The sequence below is a fragment of the Apodemus sylvaticus genome, chromosome 7, assembly GCF_947179515.1.
Source record: "Apodemus sylvaticus chromosome 7, mApoSyl1.1, whole genome shotgun sequence".
NCBI lineage: Eukaryota > Metazoa > Chordata > Mammalia > Rodentia > Muridae > Apodemus > Apodemus sylvaticus.
Window position 1 is genome coordinate 59,992,191 of NC_067478.1, and position 19,711 is coordinate 60,011,901.

Consider the following 19,711-nt stretch of genomic DNA (forward strand, 5'->3'; position numbering starts at 1 on the left):
CCCAACCACTGCCTAGCCACCAGAGCTCCCAGGCTTTTGTGCCTGTCTTAGTGGCTGAGGCAGACAGAAAACCTTCATGACTTGATACATCCTTCCAGGCAAGTAAAGCTGTCGCTTGGACGAGTGCATCTTATCCCTATCTTTTCCTTCCTCAGAGCTCTGAAATTCACATGAGCAGACTAATGCTTCTGGAATGTTTATTTTCTGAAAGCTGGAAGCTCCAGGGTACACAAGAAAACAGCACAAAATGTGATGAGAAACACATGGCAAGTGTCTAGTTGATTTGCAAAAAATTTAAGATTTACTTGGGCATGAGGGACAATACCTCAAATTTTCTCATAGTGAAGAATGAGTTTCCAAACACTGCTGTATTTGATTCTCCTCCTGGAATCTCATCCTGCCCTGATCTGATCTTTGTCCTGGAACTAGAACATCAACAAGGTAGATGTGGTCCATATGATTTGGGACGTTTTGTTTGGGGAGCCACTCTAGCATGGACCACAGCATGGTAGCATGTCTACAGGGTGGGGCTAGATGCGCTTATGCCTCTTCCAGCATCCACTAGTTCATCCCTTCCAATACGCCAGCTGGACTGTTGACATTACCTCCCCATCGACCAGGACACAAAGCAGATTTTCCCCTATAAATGATTTCTGGAATTCTCATTAACTAGTTAAATTAGGGCAAGATTGGCCCAGCTCAAGAGTTTTCTAGAGCCCATAGTTAAATACCTCTGATAATATTTAAATATAAAATTTCGGATCTGGAGAGTTATCTCTACCTTACTTGGTCTTTAGGGAGAGAGACTCTCCAGCCTCTAGATGAAGCTCCATAACTCTTGAACTCAAAGCCATCTGGCAATCTGCTAAGGCACATCTGCATTTCCATGTCTGGCCATGATGGTATGTTGCAACCAACAGTTGAGGTGTCGCAAGATATTCTTGTGCTATTTGATACTTTTCAAAATGAAACTAACAGTGTTCAGGCTGTCTGCAACAAATACAACTCTCAAATGTACCTACTGAATTGGGAAAAGAGAGACCTTGCATCTAGTATAGTAGAAAATACACACAGCCTGGCTTTTTGGAATGTATTTGAGGAGCTTCTATGCCTGACATAAATGGTAAAAGATGTTCTCTTTCACCAAAGATTTGAATATTATTAAAAACAGTTATAGCCAAATATGTTTTGTCCCATCATTCCATAGGAAGAATGACTTTAGGTAGGCACATGCCAAAATTATATTTCATATTATATAATTATATTATATATTATATTTTCCAGCCTCCCTTGCAGCTAGATGTGACCCTATGAGCAAGTTATAACAAACAGGATATATTATTGTTCAGTTCACCTAGAACTCAGACAAAAGTTGATCTCCACCTCCATTGGTGTGTGAGGGACTTTCCTGATTTTTCCATTGAAAGTTTCACACACTGGGAATTCCCCTAGTTTTGAGCAAAAAATGGGATGTTATTTACCTCTTTACTTTCCTTTTTCTTTAGTCTAGTTCCTGGGACATGAGCCATCTTGAATAGATGAGGGTAAAGACCAGGACTGACAGAAGGAAACTGGAACCACATCTTGCCCATACAGCATGGCTCTCATAGCAGCTCAAACTTATGATTGTTGCTTAACTTCTGTTTTGTTTAGGGACTAGCTGTTAAAGTTTCCAGTATATCCTAAGATAGCTGAACCCTAATATATCTAATTTCATTCATTTATCTCTCAACTGAAGATAAAAGTACAGGAGAGAGAGTTCTCATATTTTGATTTTCATGGGGTAGAAATCTACTAAAAGGCATCATTCACCAGGTTGCTTAGGGAAATCAGATTTAAGTTCAGATCCTTACCTATATCCTCCCTCTCACTTTGTTTGCCCTATGTTTCCTTGCCTATGTTTCCGCCTTCTCTTCCATTCTGACTTTGTCATTCTATTTCTCGACTGTAGATGGCTGAGCCTTTCTCTTTGTTTTTCTCTAGCTATAGGTTTATCCTTTAGCTGTAAGTCTATCCTCTAGATATATAGGTCTACAGTTTCTCTTGAAGTGCCAAACCCACCACCTCTTTTACTTGTTTAGGCCTCTTCTAAATTCTGACAACATATGTATACATTTGACATTTAATTACAAGTGTGTGTGTGTGTGTGTGTGTGTGTGTGTGAGACCCATCATGTACTTAAGTCTTGAATCTCTGGGAAGGCTGTAATATACAGGGAGGGAGGCAGAATGGTTGAGAGAACATGGTGTAGGACTTAAAGGGTCTACATTCAAGACCAAGTTCTAACATAGGCTACTTGAGTGGCCCTGGACATTGATGTCCTCCTTTATAAACTGGAGTGATGACAACTTCTCCTCTGGAATTCTGTGATAATAAGATGCCATGAAAAAAGCCACAGGCCACTAAGCACCCCAGCCAGGATAACGGTTTTGAGGAATATATAATTTTTCTAATCTCTCACCACATATACCTTGCTTGCTCACTACTGTGCCAGGGATGGCTTCATGACTCTGCAGAGAATGTAAATAAGAAAAGACAACACAACTCCCCCCATGAAGAATTTGCAATGAGTTTGGTGCTGTCTGGACATCTTCATAATGCAAAGAAGGTACACATTAGAGAGGATATGTCACCTTAAGATATCATGTTTCAGTTTCTTCTTAGGAGTGACTTTTAGATCTAGGGTAGTAATTACTGTATAGTCATCGGATTTGTACATTGTGCTAGACATGCATGGCCAGTTCTTAAGAACAGTGCCACCAGCCTTCTCAGTGTCAACTCTGCATGTGCTTGGCCTCCTCTGGAATATGACTAGAAATCACAAAGGCTCTACATATGTTTTCTGTCAGGAAAGCAATGGCTTCTACTCCGCAAACTGCAAGGAGACTTGCTATTTTCAGGAGCTCTAGACTTTTAGCAGATTACCAAGGTGATGACATTCAGCTTAAGACTACCTATCAATGGAAGGATGTATGCAAGCCGTTTCCTGAGACTCTTGGGAAAGCTCCATTATCAGAAGAAAGGCCAGGGAGGGGGGGCGGTGTATGATTCCAACAAGAGCCCAGTCTACAGAGTAATACCCAGCCACACAGGAAGGCCATCTTTTCATTGCCTAGGGTAAACAGCAGCATAGTCTTTTGACATAACTGCCCCCTGGCTAGGCTATGAGCAAACCCAATGGTTCAGGTCCCTCTTCCTTGCTGCCTCTCCCGGTTCCCTTACAAGGGTACAATTTCACTGATAGAATTCTTTTTTTGCCCAGGAACAGCAGCCAATATGCTCACCATCCTTGAGGTAGAAAAGCTTGGTACTTAATATTTTCAGAAAGTTAGAGTTTCCAAAAAAAGTTTCCAACCTAGGGAATGGAGGTATAATTGTGGAAGTCAACTGTCTCCACAGACAGGATGGAAACTGTATCCTGAAGGGAAACCACACCATAGGGGCTGAGGACCAGAGGTAGCTTCAGAATAACATCAGCTGGCTCCTGGTTTCACAGTATCCTCACAGAGGGGGACCAGAATCCTGCACACAAATTGCTCTGATCAAATTTAGGGGCCCTAAAGGAGATTAGGCTTGGCTTAAAAGCTCTTGGGCTACAAGTTAATAAGAATTTTAATAAAAACGGAAAGTATAGCCCTGGGCCTGCTGCAGTAGCTCTCTAGGTTGCTGGTATTCTATCAGTCAATCGTATAATCTTCTTTGGTGTTAGTTAGGGTAAGTGAAAACCACGTGGGCCAGAGAAAGTTTCAAAGACAGCACCTATGAGATCATCACCTATTCTCCAAGAGGCCTCCAGGACTTCAGAAAGACCAGAATATGAGGTCTTTCAGTACCAGCAACACGTGTACCACCCACTTCACATGGCAACACCATTGTTACGTGCATGTTACATACATGTTAAAAGTCATGACAAACAGGGATTCCAGGTTACTGGCACCCTTGTTTTACAGCTGAGAAGCCTGAGACTAATAAGTAAGGAGGGTGAAGCAGGGTCTCCCAATTCCCACTGCAAACACCCCAGAAGCTTATTTACATACTCTGAAACCACATTATCTGTTCAGCCACTGTGAGTGAAGCACCCTCAGATCCAACGTGGTAGGTGGCCAGTCTGTGTTATTAGAATCCCCTCTAAAGGCTGGGAAAAGTCATGAAAACATCTTTTCTTTTAAAATTTCAAGGACTGGAGAGATACATCAGTCTGTAAAGTGATTACTATGTGTGGAATAAGACCTGAGCCTGACTTCCAAAATCCACACTGCACTTGTAATTCCAAGGCTAGAGAAGCAGAAGCAGGTGAATTGTTGGAGCTAACTGGTCACTCAGCCTAGCCTTCTCAGCAAACGTTGTCAGTGAGAGGCCCTACCTTTCCTGGCCTATATTTACCAGAGTGTCTCAAGTTCTATGAGAGTCAAAAAGCAACACCAAGCATGATACCAAATGCTTACTTCTTCCTTCGCTGATCTCTTTGAAGATGGCCAGGGATGGGACTGTGAGGATGACCAGGGATAGGCCTGTTTCCGTAGTTATCTTCAATGAACACAGCCTATACTTGTTTGTTTTCTCCAAAGACATGGCATTCAACTGAAAACATGGTCTACAATTGTAATGCTCCATTTAGCCAGCACTGGTGTAAATGCCACCCATGGGAAATGGTTGTTCCTGTCCAGAACATCAGCAGGGCTTGGAGGATCACTGAATGGTTCCCACTGGAACATAGTACTTCTAGAATGGAGCAAGGGAAGAGGAATTTCATCCTTGACCATCACTTTCCTATCACAGAATGAGAAGATATCTGAAGTGTGACCCTGACTGTACTAACCTCGCTGGCCATTCTTTGTGCCATGGTCTCCTCTTTCCCACATGGCCCTGAAGTGATGGCCACACTGGCTGCCTGGATCAACAGGCTGGACTCCCACAGTCCCTGCTTTCTGTGACACTAAGCACATTCTGTAGAGCAAAGATCTTCTCTGGTTCTGTCCTCATTCTCTAAGGTTTCCCTAAAGACTTCTTCACACAAGTCCAGTGGAGACTCCAGGTGTACCAGTTTTAGAATCAAACTCATAACCCTATTGTATATGCTACTTGCTCCTGACTTTCCATCTCAGCTCAAGACAACTCCATTTCATCTAAGCAGGAAATCTGAGGGGGAAATCTCTCCACAGGCTGTCTTGATATGACATGAATATGGTTTGTGTTTATTGGTCGTGGAGTTATCCAAGGTTCATGTGCTAATGATTTCCCAATCAGTTCTACCAACTTCAGCCTTTCTACCCAAGCCATCCTGGGTCAGACTCTATGTGTCTCAGTTAGCTAAGGCAACAGTTACACATTTAGGGATCACTGTAGCTAGTGGCAGTTCTAAAAATTGAATCTGATCTAGCCTCTCTTACTGAAAAATCCATTGGTGGTTCTCTGTCCGCATGCTCATGCACAAAGTCCCAGCCTTGACCTCTAAAGATACCACTAGCCTCATCTTCCCCTCTGTAGCTCTCTAGATGGAGACCAGGGCAGAGCATAGGCACAGCGAGTTAGCAGCAGATCTTAGCATTCTTGTTTTACTTTTTTGTTTTTGGTATTTTATTTTTAGTTCTGATTATGTATGTGGCCTGTGTGTGGGTATGTGTATCTGAGTGTAGGTGCTCATAGAGGCCAGAAGAGGGCATCAGATCCCCAGAGTTGCACTTACAGGTGGCTGTGGCCAGCTAATATGTGCTGAGAACCTAATTCTCTGGAAGAGCAGTAAAGGCTCTACCCCCCCCCCCCCCCACACACACACCTTGTTCTGATTTTCCTATCAGAGCGCCTGTCCCTAAAATTCATTCCTGATCCTTTCCTAGCCCATATTCATAGCTGTCAATTTGTCATCATCAGAAAAAACTGACTAAGGAAAAAAAGAAGAGCAGGCTATGATTAAGGTGATTCCAGATACGGGATGGGGCTTGGCAAACACAAGCTCCTTCCCAGGTGGGGCCCCAGCAATTACCATGCCAAAGGATGCACATATATCAATCAATACGCTATGCACACTGCCAGCCTCACCCCTCCTTGTATATACCAGTGTAGGCTTGGCAGCAGGTACTACAAGTTCAACACATAGAAAACAAAGGCCAAGAGAATCAGCGCCTCCGTCTGGTCCTTCCATGGATGCCTGCTCTAAACAGAGAGATGTGCCTATCCCATGTCATGTCTCATTCTGGCCCTGTGGCCTTGCCCTTGGCTTCCCTGTTAACCACAAGTGATAGTGTGCCCCTCTAGATGGCTGGCTAGAGGTATAGTCTTCATCGTTTCCATTTGGTTTGAAGTCAGGCAGGGCCCAAATGAGCAAGTCAGTATCTCATTTTTGTCTTGATGCCAAAAACCTCTGAGTTTCAGGCATCTATGGGAGTAACTGAGATGTTGGCTTCCTACAAAGAAACAAGGCATTGTGGAGTACAGCTTCAGCAGCAAGTTCAGCAGCAAGCAAGAGAAGCTTTCCTCTGCACTCCTGCTTTCTCCATTCTCACTCTTCAGCTGACCCAGCTTAAACTCCTCATCTTCCAAGGTGATCATAAGCCCCTCAGAACACATTAGGCAGGTAAATGGAGCCTTTACCCACCTCCTACATTCAGAAGCCTTGAGGAATCAAAGCTACAAGATGGATTTGTGGCAGCCAAAGCTGCCTCAAGGCAACAGTGGCTCATTTGGTTTTGCCTTGGGGAGGGGCTGTGCTCTGGCTCTTTTTCTCCTCCTCCTCCCCTCTCTCTCCTCTCTCATTTCTTCCTCCTCCTCCTCCTCCTTTTTCTTCTTCTTCTTCTTCTTCTTCTTCTTCTTCTTCTTCTTCTTCTTCTTCTTCTTCTTCTTCTTCTTCTTCTTCTTCTTCTTCTTCTTCTTCTTCTTCCTCTTCTTCTTCTTCTTCTTCTTCTTCTTCTTCTTCTTCTTCTTCTCTCTCTCTCTCTCTCTCTCTCTCTCTCTCTCTCTCTCTCTCTCTCTCTCTCTCTCTCCTTTCTGAGGTGGCTTTAGTTCTGAAAAAGGAAACACTTGCCTTGCCTTCTGACATTACAAAGAAAATTAAAAACATCTCTGAAAAGTACTCTAAAGTATTTTGGGGTTTTAAAAAATAAAAAGGAAAAAAAAAGATGAAGAAGAACTCAACCCTGGTCCCTTCTGGAGAGACTTCCATTAGAAAGGGAGTGGATTGCAAAGGATGGACTTAATCCCAAAACTATGAATGGACTTTAGACTAACATAACCTCCTCCATTAGGTCATTTTCTAGACTCATTTTTAACTTAACCCTGCTTATTAGCCCATTTCTACTCAGAAGGAAAGTATAAAAAACATCTACCATACTGCCACAGGGGTAAAGCTAACTCTTAACATTCCTTTGGGAGGAAAGCCAGGGCAGGTACCAAGTAGCAAGTTAGACATGAGATCCAAGAGCCAGCATGGTTATTCAGTGCTGTCCTGCCTCTCCCTCACACTTCATTAGCCTGGGGCGATGTCACCAGTGCCATGCCTCCAGAGCACAGATTTGGTTCCTCCTTCCTCCTTGTGGTGGCCAAGCTGAGCAGCCAACCACTGCTCAGCAGCTGCCTTCGAATCTGTTTTGTTCATCCTGTTCCTTCCGCCATCTCCCCAGGTCCTGAGTCTACTGGCGTTGGACACTGAGCCGGCTTCCTAGCCAACATTCCATCTTTACGCCAACGCTTCTCCAAGTGATGACAGGTGATAGTTTCCCCAAACGCCAATTTCTTTAGTGCCATTCCCTTCTGGAATATCTACAGCTGGAGGAGAAAGTCCAAATGTCTAGCTTGGCAGACAGGAAGTCCTATATTTCCACTGTAACTTACTTTTCTAGACATTAAACATAAGAAGATACCTTGTAAGCTACTATTTACAGGCTGCTGGCTCCACACCACGCTAGATGGCAGGGGGTTGGGAGGGGCTGGGTGTTGCTTTTCAGCAAAGTCCTGGGAGTTTAGGCTAATTGTACTTCACAGGTAGGGCAGTGAGGCCTGCAGAGAGGGAGTGACTACAGAAGTACACGGGGAGTTGTAGACAGTGGGAAGCTGAGATCTCACATCATCAAAAGCACTGCCTTCTTCCTTGCTTTTCCTACCCAGCCTGGGCTGCTATGAATAGCTCCCCTCCAAAACCCACCTTGTGGGCCAGTGTGAAAGATGATTCCCTAGGAAACCATAGTAGACAGCATGCTGCTCACTTCTTACTGCCAACTCGACGTTACTTAGAGCACCCAAGAAGGGAACCTCAATTAACAATCATCCAGGCCAGGTTGGCCTGTGGGCATGCCCTTGGAGGTTGATTGCAAAGCATGGTGGACAATCGCACCCTGAACTCAGCAGTACCAACTCTTAGGCTGGGCCCTGAGCTGTGTAAGGGGAAGAAAACATGCTGAGCACAGCAGTGGGCAGGAGGCATGGGTGAACTCTTCTCTGTGCTTGACTACAGATGGGGCTGCTCTAAGCTCCTGCCTTGATTTTCCCACATTAGTGCACTGGAACCTGGAGCTGCAAGTCAAATAAGCCCCCTTCTTCCCTCAGCTGCATTCTGTCAGGACATTCATTGGGGCCACAGAAAGCAAAGTAGGACAGGTGACAATCCTGCCCCACTCCTTCTGCCTCAGCTAGAATCCTAGGGAACAAAGGAGACACAGCTGGGGCTCTTCCTAAGAACCAGCAGGAACAGCAGGTCCTCTGCACTTGCCGGGGGAGGGAGATGGCTCTGAGTTGGCTGTTCTTTTAAGATGTAGGTCCATGACCACTTCCTGCGACAGCCCCAGCTGTGTACCCCTTCGTCTATCTGCACCCCACGTGAAACTCCATGCCTAGGTTGAGATCACCAAATGTCCAAACCCAAGAACAGCTCAGCTCAGAGCTCAGTCCTGATTCCTTCTCCCTGTTCCTTGTGTCTAAGTTGTAAGGAGACAGGGCAAGGACCATGCTTGTTTACTCCCTCAGGATTTTTTCTTCCTTATTTAAGGCACATTAAAAAAAAATCCCAGTATTCTTATGTTAAGGTGAGATGTTTATTTTATTCTCATTCACTCTGATGCTCATGCACGGAAGAGGCAGGGTAATGCAGATAAAGTAACAGATGCAGAAACCATCACATCAGAAGCCTGCATCTTATATGAGGAAATGAGAGGCTAGAAAGAAATAGGTGTCCATGGAGGAGATGGCTAGTTGGTCAAGACCGTAAGTCCTATGTCCCCAAGCAGAGACTTGTTTCCCCTTCATGGCCTTGCAGCTTCAGCCATTCCAACCCATGTTCTACCACAGATGTCCTTGTCAAGAGTCTGTGAGTTTCTCAAGGGATTTGAGAGGGGCCCTGTCACCCTGTCGATGTGTGTGTTTTTGGTTTGTTTTGTTTTTTTCCCCAGTAGGTAGAGGCCAAGGATACATTTATGATTAACATCATGGGGTGGAGACTGGGCAGGATTGAATGCTGTGTGAAGGGAAAGACATGTCAGAGTGGTAGAACAGTGGCCAGGCTGCACAAAGCTCCCCCAAATCTCTGTTGGTGTTCTGGGGTCTCTGTGAGCTCACTGGATTAAAATTTTAAAGCACACACCAAGTGCTAACACTTCAGGAAAATACACGAATTCCCACGCCAGAGGAGCCAGTGAGCTTTGCGACACTTGGTCCTGGGCTCTGCTGCTCTGTTCGGGACATACAAACAATCCACATAGTTCTGCCTCCATATGCTTCTTTTCTTCTGGTCTTTTCTGGGAACATTTTCTCTATTTTTGAAGTGGTGAGCTTGTTCTTGACTTTGAAGATGGGCTTAAAATGACTCTTCTCACAGTGTCTCTTCTGGTCCTCACTCGGCTTCCCATGGAACTCAGATCCTGGTATCTCCTTGGCCCTTTCTGATTTACATTCTAGATATTTGTCATCTCTCCTCCCTCCCTCCCCCACCTTTCTGTCCCACTCCTTCCAGTGAGGGGAGTGTGTGTGTGTGTGTGTGTGTGTGTGACTATATTGAGAGTCTCCTAAGGACAGTTGCTCCATTGTATTCACCTTTGTACGCTGGTTAGTTCCCAGAATAGAAAGAGAACAAAGGAATTACCAGGTTCAAAATTTAGAAAAACTATATCTAACTCAGGCAAATTTGAAGAGAAAAAGTCAGGTAAACCTGACTTTTCAGGCACAGCAGCAGAGGCCCCCAACTGACCAGTTCCCATTATAGATTAATGACTAAGACACCCCCAGGTGAGCAGCTGCTTTGAGTAAGCCCCCACACATGCCCAGTGCCCCTGACTGCATGGGCATACATACACAAAAACTAGAAGGAGCTTGGAGTGTCATGCAGAGGTGCAACCCATAAGATAAGATCACTGTGCAGCAGAAAGAAGTGAACCACGTGACGATGTGGGTAACCCCAGGCACAGATGACACCTTCAGCAAGGCCCCACTCAAATCTAACCACATCATCTCTCCATGAAGCAAACATGAAAAAAAGCACCACTCCAACCATTACCAAGAGGGTGGTTTCATGCTTACCAGCCTCGATGGTATCAATGCTACTAACTCCAGGGCTACACTTGGGGAAGTAATTCTCTGAGATAAGGAGATGAACTATCTGCTCAAGAGAATGTGCAGGAAGTGAAGGGAGCCAGGCAACACATAACGAAACAGTTTGTGGCCGATGAGCCATCTAAATAAAAGTGTCCCCGGGCGGCATCAGTTGTGTAAGCAGAGGAAACCAAGACACCCTATCTCCGAGTGAGCATGCTGTGGGTGCCGGAGTGTGTGTGTATCCACGGAACATCATGGCTAACGTGAAATTCACAGCTCCCCTAGCTGTGGCTGACACCTGCATAGAGCAGAAACATTGCAAAGGTGAAGTGGCTTCCCACGAAGTAGCCTTGAAGACCCTTACTGAGTGGCTCTGTGTGCTGTGTGAAGCCACTGGCTAAATGGCCATTGCAATGTCATACTGAGAGGGGGGACAGTGATGGCCCAGTGCAGCCTGGAAAGAGAGGCTGCACTTAGCTTCCTAGTACTTTGACATGGTTGGGTGACCAGCTCTGAGCCACCAGTACATTTTGCTTTCAGAAGCTTTACTTGTGTCTCATCCGTGTTTTCTTCACTGTGATGTCTCGTCCTTTCTACCCCTTTTTGCTCAAGCAACATTTCCGGCTTAAGCAGGACTTGGGAGCTTTTATCATGATCGTTATTATATTTCTTTATTTAGTGTCTGTGTGCGTGCCTTAGTGTGCACGTGAAGCTTGCACACTCTGATTTGTAGGAGTCATTGGTTCTTTCCTTTCACCTCATGGGTCCTGGGGATTGAACTCAAGTCATCTGGCTTGGCAGTAGGTGTCTTTAGCCACTAAGCTACCTTATCAGTTACCCTCAAGCAATCTTTATATGAGTCTTCAAGGCCCTAGATACAATATGACAGTCAGGATAGGCCTTAGAGGCATAGATCCCAAATTGTACTGGTGCAAAGGTGTGCTTGAATTCTCAGCTCTGGTATTAGTCAATGCTCTTTGAGTTTGGTTAAGCCACTTAACCTAAGTTTCAAGCCATCTCCATTAAGTTTGCTCTACACATAGGAGTTCCCTCATGCCAAGTCCCTAGCAAGATCCACACAGACCTCACTATATGGTCAGACCTCACTATATGAAGCTACTGTGATGAACAATAGAAATTCCTGAGGTCCAGAGAGTGTAAGTACTTTGTCCTAAGCAAAGGAGTCTTGAATGGTCAGTAGCTATCAAATCTAGTAGGCAATGACTGAATCAGAGATGCCAGTACTCATTACTGGTTGAATTCATGGTAGAACTGAAGTCCACTCATTCTTGGGACAGAGCTTGACCCATTGCACACACACACACACACACACACACACACATATGGTCTATTTGATTGAAAAGTGGAGTCTGGTACTTCCTAGGTCTCCTAAAAATAGTGTAGCACCCAAAGACTGTTTAATCTGCTATTTCCTGAAGCATACGGTATATGGTTCTGTTCCACTGCCATACCACCATGCCTCTACTATTCTGGAAAAATTACCCAGGAAGGTCTCAGCCTGACATGTTACCTGAGGGAAACATTCCTTTTTTTTTTTTTTAAACAATGTAGATAAAGACTGTTCCAGAATGCTGGGATGCTAATTAGTCACTGGTAATTTGAGTGAATTCAAAGCCTCCAGGCATTCACAGAAGGTTCCTCTGGCCCTATATTCTAGAGCTTCATACACTGCCTCTTGTTCTTCTTTGATCTCTCTCTCTCTCTCTCTCTCTCTCTCTCTCTCTCTCTCTCTCTCTCTCTCTGTGTGTGTGTGTGTGTGTGTGTGACACAGGCTTGGGTAGGTTGGTTGGTCATTATGCTTCCGGGATCTGCTCATTTCTACTCTCCCTATCAAAGTACTTGGCTTACAGGCATGTGCTGCCATTCCCTGGATTTTCCTGTGAGTTCTGGGAATCCAAACTCAGCTTGAACAGCAATAGCAACTGGAGGGAGCCACCCACCATTCTCCTTGCTTCTGTGTAAGCATATATACCCAGAAGCCAGAAGCCGACCTTGGGAATTGTTTCTTAGGAGTCATTCATATTTTAAATTTTAAGATAAGGTCTCTACTAGATTAGAATTTCCCAAGTATGCTTCTTTTTGTTTTTTATGTGGATTCTGGGGCTCGGTGTTTGCATGACAAGCAGATTACTGAGTGAGCCATTTCAGGGCTGAAACATGAGGCTCTCTAATCCATTATCTGAAGGATGCTCAGTGCTTGGCTTTCTTCTGGAAGGCGTCTGTGTTACCAAAATCATGACACCTCTATATAGGATATTCCAATAAACCCAGTGTTGTTTTTACTGCTGTGTACAGTACTGAATATACTTCTCATAAAATAGCCTTTATGTAAACGACCATGACCTGGATTCAGATCTTTATTTTCTATTTCGTAAGCTCTTCTAATATCTCTGTGAAATCAAAATGGATGTACACTATGTTCTCTCGACACTGAGCTTTAGGGACTAAACTCTGTGCTTAATATTAGGGTCACAGCAAGAGCTCAGGAAAGCATGGGTACAAATACACACACAAACACACACACACACACACACACACACACACACACACACACACACGCATGCATGCATGCACACATATGCACACACGGAGCTGCCAGGATAGATATACTTCTTACACTACAATTGATACCCTCTCAATGTCTTATGGTTTTTGGTTATTAGTATAATGACCTGGATAATTTGTCCTAACTACAAAGAGTTGGTAAGAGTCAGGCTGTAGCCACACCTCCCTTAGAAGAATTACAGTGTGAAAGACAGAGGTGAACATAAAGACCCACCAAAAAGACAGAGGTGGTGGTTTTGCTTGTTTGCTTGCTTTGATATTCCTGCAAAGCAAGGGACTGTCTGGGCAGGGTTGGAAATGGAGCCCTGCTCACCTTGGCAGAAGACATCCTTTCTTTGAATCTGCCTGCTTCTTACTTCCGTGACCTAAGTCAAAGCTCCTGGGGAGAGTGGCTAAAGATGGGGACAGATGGCCCATATACTCTGGGACACCCCACTGCCAATAGCTTCTTCAAACACCTCTTTAATAGATTCTTTACAGGATGCTGAGAACAGAGTCTAGACTCGGCAGTCCAGAAAGGTAGCTTCCATGCACGTATGGCTATTGAGCAGGTGAGAGCTAGTTAAACCGAAGTGTGCTTGAGATGTAAGATGGATGTTGATGTTTTTTTTTTTAAATGGTAAAACGTCTTTCACAAAGTTGTTTCATATTGAACATATGTAGAAACAAATACAGTTTAGATACAATGGATTAAGTAAAAAGTTTCACGAGTCTTATACCACCTGTTCAGCTTTTTAAAAATGTAGTTGCCAGAACACCTATTCATCTATAAATTGATCTATCATCTATCTATCTATCTATCTATCTATCTATCTCTAGCATCTATCCATCCATCTATCATTTATCTATCTCTAAATTAATTGTCTATCTTTTCATTTATCATTGCTTATATTTTTGATGCAGGGTCTCATGTAGCCCAGGCTGGCTTAAACTTGCTATGTAGCCAAGATGACCTTAAATTTCTGATCTTTCTCCCTCAACCCTCCAACTGCTGAGATTACAGACCTATAAATCTATACAGACCTATATACAGTCTGGTTTGTGAATAAATGTATTTGTGTACATCAGGCAAGCACTCTACCAACTGAGCTATATCCCCCATCTCCTTGAATGTCTAAAATGACACAGGTAGCTTACATTATGCTTCGACCAGACAGTACTGAATGGCATGATGATTAAACAATTATCTGAAAAATCACTTTCATCCCAGTAGGGACTAATCATGGAAAAGACAACTCTGGATGCCCCTGAGCATCCTAGCACATTGAACATGAGATCTCCTCTGCCTCCTGAATGCTGAGAGGCAAGGGTCCTTCCTCATCTCAGCCCCTCTCCTTACTCATTCTAGTTACGGTCCCTCTCCCCAGAGTCTCTAGGCTTGCTCAGGCCAGCATTTTTGTAGACTAGTCTTCTCATTTAGGTTTCATTTCCAATGCCATCTTTTCTGAGAGGCCTGCCATCGCCTTCTGAGAAGGACAGAACAATGGCTCTCCAAAGAATACTACTCCCAGTCCCTGGAACCTGGGGCTGTGTGATCTTACACAGAGGAAGAGACTTTCCAAGAATGAGTCAGTATTTTGAGACATAAAGACAATCCTTGATCATCAAAGTGACCCCCAAATAACAGCAGGGAAAAGAAGGAGGTGGGAGAATCAGAACCAAGGATGGAGATGTCACAATGGAGCAGAGGTTGGAGAAATGCAGAGCCACAAAACCAAGACATTCATGTGACCTCCAGGATAGAAGAGGCAAGGGCATGGAATCCTCTTGAAGCCTGAGAAATCCCAGCAATCCACTCTAGACTCCTGATCTGCAGAAGAGAAAGCTAATACACAAAGCATGCTTCTAGGCCACATGCTTGGGGTACTTTTTTTATAGCAAAAGAGTAAAATAACATATCTTCCAATCTGAATGTAAACCATGCAATCAGCACGCCCTCTTCTATTCCACCCTCTAGAGTTGCTCTTTTTGCAGCCCATTTCTGCTACTATACAGTATCTAATCGGGTTGTTTGTGTAATCATTATTTCCTGTCTCCCCAGATTAAAATGTAAACTCCCTGATTCAGAGGCCTCCTCAGTTGTGTGTCTCCCTGTATTCTGCTTTGGCACTTGATGTAGTCAATGCTTATTGGTATGAAGCAATGGTTGTATGGTTGGACAGATGGAACTGGCTACTTGAAAGATTCATTTTGGTCTAATTGGATATCATCTGAAAACTGCTGACAGAAACCAGAATACTTATTGTGTATGATGTGTCTTGAGAGTACTGCTGAAATAAAAAGAAATTTAGACCCGGGTTTAGCTCTTCAGCACCCGTGTAACAACCAGGCATGGTGATGCACATCTTAATCCTAGTGTTAGAGGGCAGAGGACGCATGGATCTCTGGAACTCAGTGGTCAGCTGGTTTCACCAAAATAGTGAGCTTCGGGTTCAATGAGAAATTCAGTCTTGAAAATAAGGTAGAGAGTAACCGAGGCTGATACAAGGCATTGACCGCCAGCCTCCGCCATGCAACACAGGTGAGTGGACCCTCACATATAGTGTGTACACGCACACGAACATGAGTACACATAAAAACTCTGATTATCTTCATATAGTCAACACAGACAGATGCACATGAGTAAATGATACAATGGTGGCCACTGTGGGGTCAGACGAGTGATGGTGGATCGTTGGGGCTTAGCAATGTATTCACAACTCAGTTTGCAGAACAAAAGCAAGGACCTGGCCTTAGGGTACATTCCTGTGATGTAGATACTCCTGAAATGATGGAGAATTGTGAAGGTGGAGTTAGCAAAAGATACACATAGCAAGTGTGATGGTTTATCTTCATCATCAACTTACTGGACTTAGAATCTCTATGGCAACGCATGCCTTGGTATCTTTAAGAGACTGTTCCTAAAAAGGTTTAACAGAGAAACCAAGACTCACCAGGAATGAAGATGGCGCCATTCTAAGGGATCAGGTTCTGGACTGAATCAAAGACAAAGTGTGAACTACACGACAGCATCCATCTCGCTCTGCCCCTGACTGCAAATCTAGTGTGACCAGAGGCCTCATACATTTGCTGCCTTTGCCTTCCCAAGCCATGATGGACAGTACCCTCAGACTGTGAGCCACAAGAAACCTTCCCCTTCTTATTGGGTTCTTCTTATTGGGTATTTTGCCACAGCAATGAGAAACTTACTCATATAATATAACTTTCCTGATGAAGTGGATTTTATATGGATCTAGATAGGTTAGAAAGCCATGGATGGCCAAAGAGTGGGTAAGAGTGGAAGGGATCGGTTTCTTGAGGGCTGGTAAGATGAGGTCATTTGGGCTTCCTGTCATTGAGTTAGGCAAAAATAAGCCACAAAGCAGAAGTCAGTCTGAGGGGATGCATTGAGAGATGAGGGAGCAGAGAGTCTGATGGCCAGAAGGACACTGAAGGTTTTCAATACACTGCTCATCTTAGCCTGAATTATCACTAAGAGCCTGCTGTCTTCACTCATTCTGCCTCTCATACATTCCATAGGGTACCACATTCCAATCACCATCAAACCACCACCAAGATAAGCCATAGGTGAACTTGGTATGAACTTCAGAGTATCTTCCCTGAAGTTCCCCTTCTTACCCAAGAGCTATTCTACTAATGCTTGAGACATTTAATGCCAATATTCTAAGAGTGGCCTTCAAGACTTCATTGTGATATTCAAGGGGTGGCATTGATCAGATGGTTCCTGTGTTCAAACTCCCAATGCTTCCACCACTTCCTAGATGACTGACACTGGAGAGATATTTGATCTCCCTAGGGTTTGGATCCCATAGTTTTAAAATGGGAACATAATGCTATCCTCAGAGGGTTTGAGACAATTACCATGTATATATATATGATGTCCAGTAATATGTTTGCCAGATAGTACATGTCCAGTCCACGTGAGCAGGGATGGAGATGACTGTGTTAGTCTTCTTTTTCTTACCTTGGGGTCTTGTCAGGAAGAAGGAAGGCTAATTTCCCAGCAAGTCATTTCCTGTTATCTACAGTCACCTATCCATTGTGTTGTTCTGAGCAGGAAGCCCTCCAGATACTTGGTTCAACCTTCTCTCCGGCCCACGCTACCCCTGTTGATCACTTCAAGAGCACACATTCATTTGTGTGTGGAGGTAAGCTATTTTCCTCACACTAGGTGTGTTTCAATGAAGGACAAGGATGAAGCCATTATGTGGACACAGCCACAACAATGGAAACAAGAGGGCTTTCTGAAAAGCACCAAAGGAAAAAAATAAAAAATAAAAAATAAAAAGAGCTTTATTTTGTCTGAATGGCCATTATTTTTCATTCTTTTCTCTCCACACAGAGCACCAGAGCACATCTCATTCAGTCGGGTGCTGAGCGAGTGGGTGTGGAGATGCGTACAAACAAAGGCAGTAACACATTGCACTTGGCAGAGCCCTTGTGAAGCACTCTGTGAGGTGGACCAAGCTCCCCTGTTCACACTGCCTGAATCATTGCAGAACAACATTGTGGGTAGATACACAAACATAAAAGTCTGCATGACCCTTGGCATGGCTATATAGCAACATATGAGCACAAACTGAAGCTCAAGTTGGTGGAAGATAAATCCATAGCTTTCTTTTAAGACCATGCCATTTTGTTGGTCCCTTTTATAATCTTAAGTACCAGTGGAACTGCCTTGGAGACAGGGTTCTGTCTGACGCCCTTGGAGGAAGGCTCGATTGCTCTATTCTGCTAGCACATTATGGTTGTCAAGAACATGTGTAAAAGACTAAGCTGAACATGTTGATAGCTGAAGACTAGGTGGGGTACTGAGGTACTCTTGGTACTTGGTATGGTACAGATCAGAGCATCTAAAAGTTGGAGGTACTCAAATACTCTGTATCTCAGAACTACTAAGTCACATGGCTTAGAGTGAAAAGCATCATCTTCTACTATGGATTTTCTGAAGATTAAAAGCCAGTCCTGAAGATGGGAACAGAGTCAATATCAGCATTCTGCAAATTATCTTTCATTAAGAACAATTAGGTGGCTTGGGTTTACTGGAGAGAGAGTGCGAGAGAGTGAGAGAGACAGAGACAGACAGAGAGTGAGAGAGACAGAGAGAGAGACAGACAGAGAGAGACAGAGATAGAGAGAGACAGAGAGAGAGAGAGAGAGAGAGAGAGAGAGAGAGAGAGAGAGAGAGAGAGAGAGAGAGAATGCATGCATGCGTGGTGCATTTGTTTTGCTATAATTGATTTCTTCCTTCCAGCTTTTGTTAGCATGGTCTCCATGCCAAGTGGATGCGGATTCTGAGAATGTCCTATCTGGGTCATCAGGCTATTCTGAGGAAGAAGGAAGTACCTTATGATGGGGCTTCAGCTCCCTTGGGGCCAGGACGTGACTACCACACTCCTTGGAAAGCGTCTCCCCCATGAGCTTGCTGGCACTCACAGTCCAGATGGTTTCTCCAGTGAGCTGAGGAATGTGCAGTGGGGTTGTGGTGATTTTCCAATCTCAACCCCTGTCAGGGCCTGTCACAGGCCTGCCCCCACCATGTCATTTTTGAATCTCACTTTGATGACCCCATATGATACAGCCATCAGAGAGTCATGCTCAAGACCACCCCAAGATTGACCCACTGGACACCCAGTGTGTTTCCTGCACTATGAAACGAGTGATTCAGGCTAACCATGATCTGCATTTGGGGTTCCAGAAGTCTCTTTATCCTTTACTATGTACATCATCAATATTAGCCTATCTTCCTCCTTACTCAATAGCCAGGTCTGAACCTTGACTTTGACCCTAGGTCTGGGAAATGTCTATAGGTTAAACTTGCAGGTTTGTTGTGAGAATGAAGTAAAATAATATAAAAAGCATTTACCTCAGGTACAGTGTACCTTGGTTGCTTATGAAACATATTTCGATATTTCAATATTTGGATATTGGCCACCTCTGTTTTCATCTTTGGAGTAGGCTAGCCATGTCAGCAGCAGAGAATGGAGTGGAGGATGCCGATGAGAGAGTCTGTAACAAGTAATATCACAATCGAGAGAGTCTGTAACAAGTAATATCACAATCGAGAGAGACTGTAACAAGTAATATCACAATAGATGTGGAGGAAATGGCTTCCAGGGCTGTGGGCTCCATTTAGACAGCAATAAAACATGCCATGAGCCACACAGGACAAAGGCCTGCTTCTGCTACCTGCATTTCCCCTGAAGGTATTCAGTCATATCCTTTGTGTCTGTAACTGGCAATTAGTAATGACCCCCAGCTTACAGTGGAGAGCATTCCTTTATGACAAGAGCCAGTCACACACAACCTTTTTACTCAGGAGTTCTGGGTGGGGGAGAACCAGGCAGACTCACACCACACACTCGATTCCAATTAAAAATACACTGAGAGGCAAAGCTGAATGACAGTCACAGAAAAGAAAGTGCTGCCACCCACTCTTGGCCTAAAGGTCACCATGCCACAGCCTTGGTCATTATCCCCAGTTGCAAAGGTCAGGGGCTGTCTCTATGACTAGGGAGTATGTAGGCTTTCATGAGGCCTCAAAATGACTATCACTGTGACACCCAAATCGGTGACAAGCTCTTGGTGGAGAACGATAATAGAGAAACCG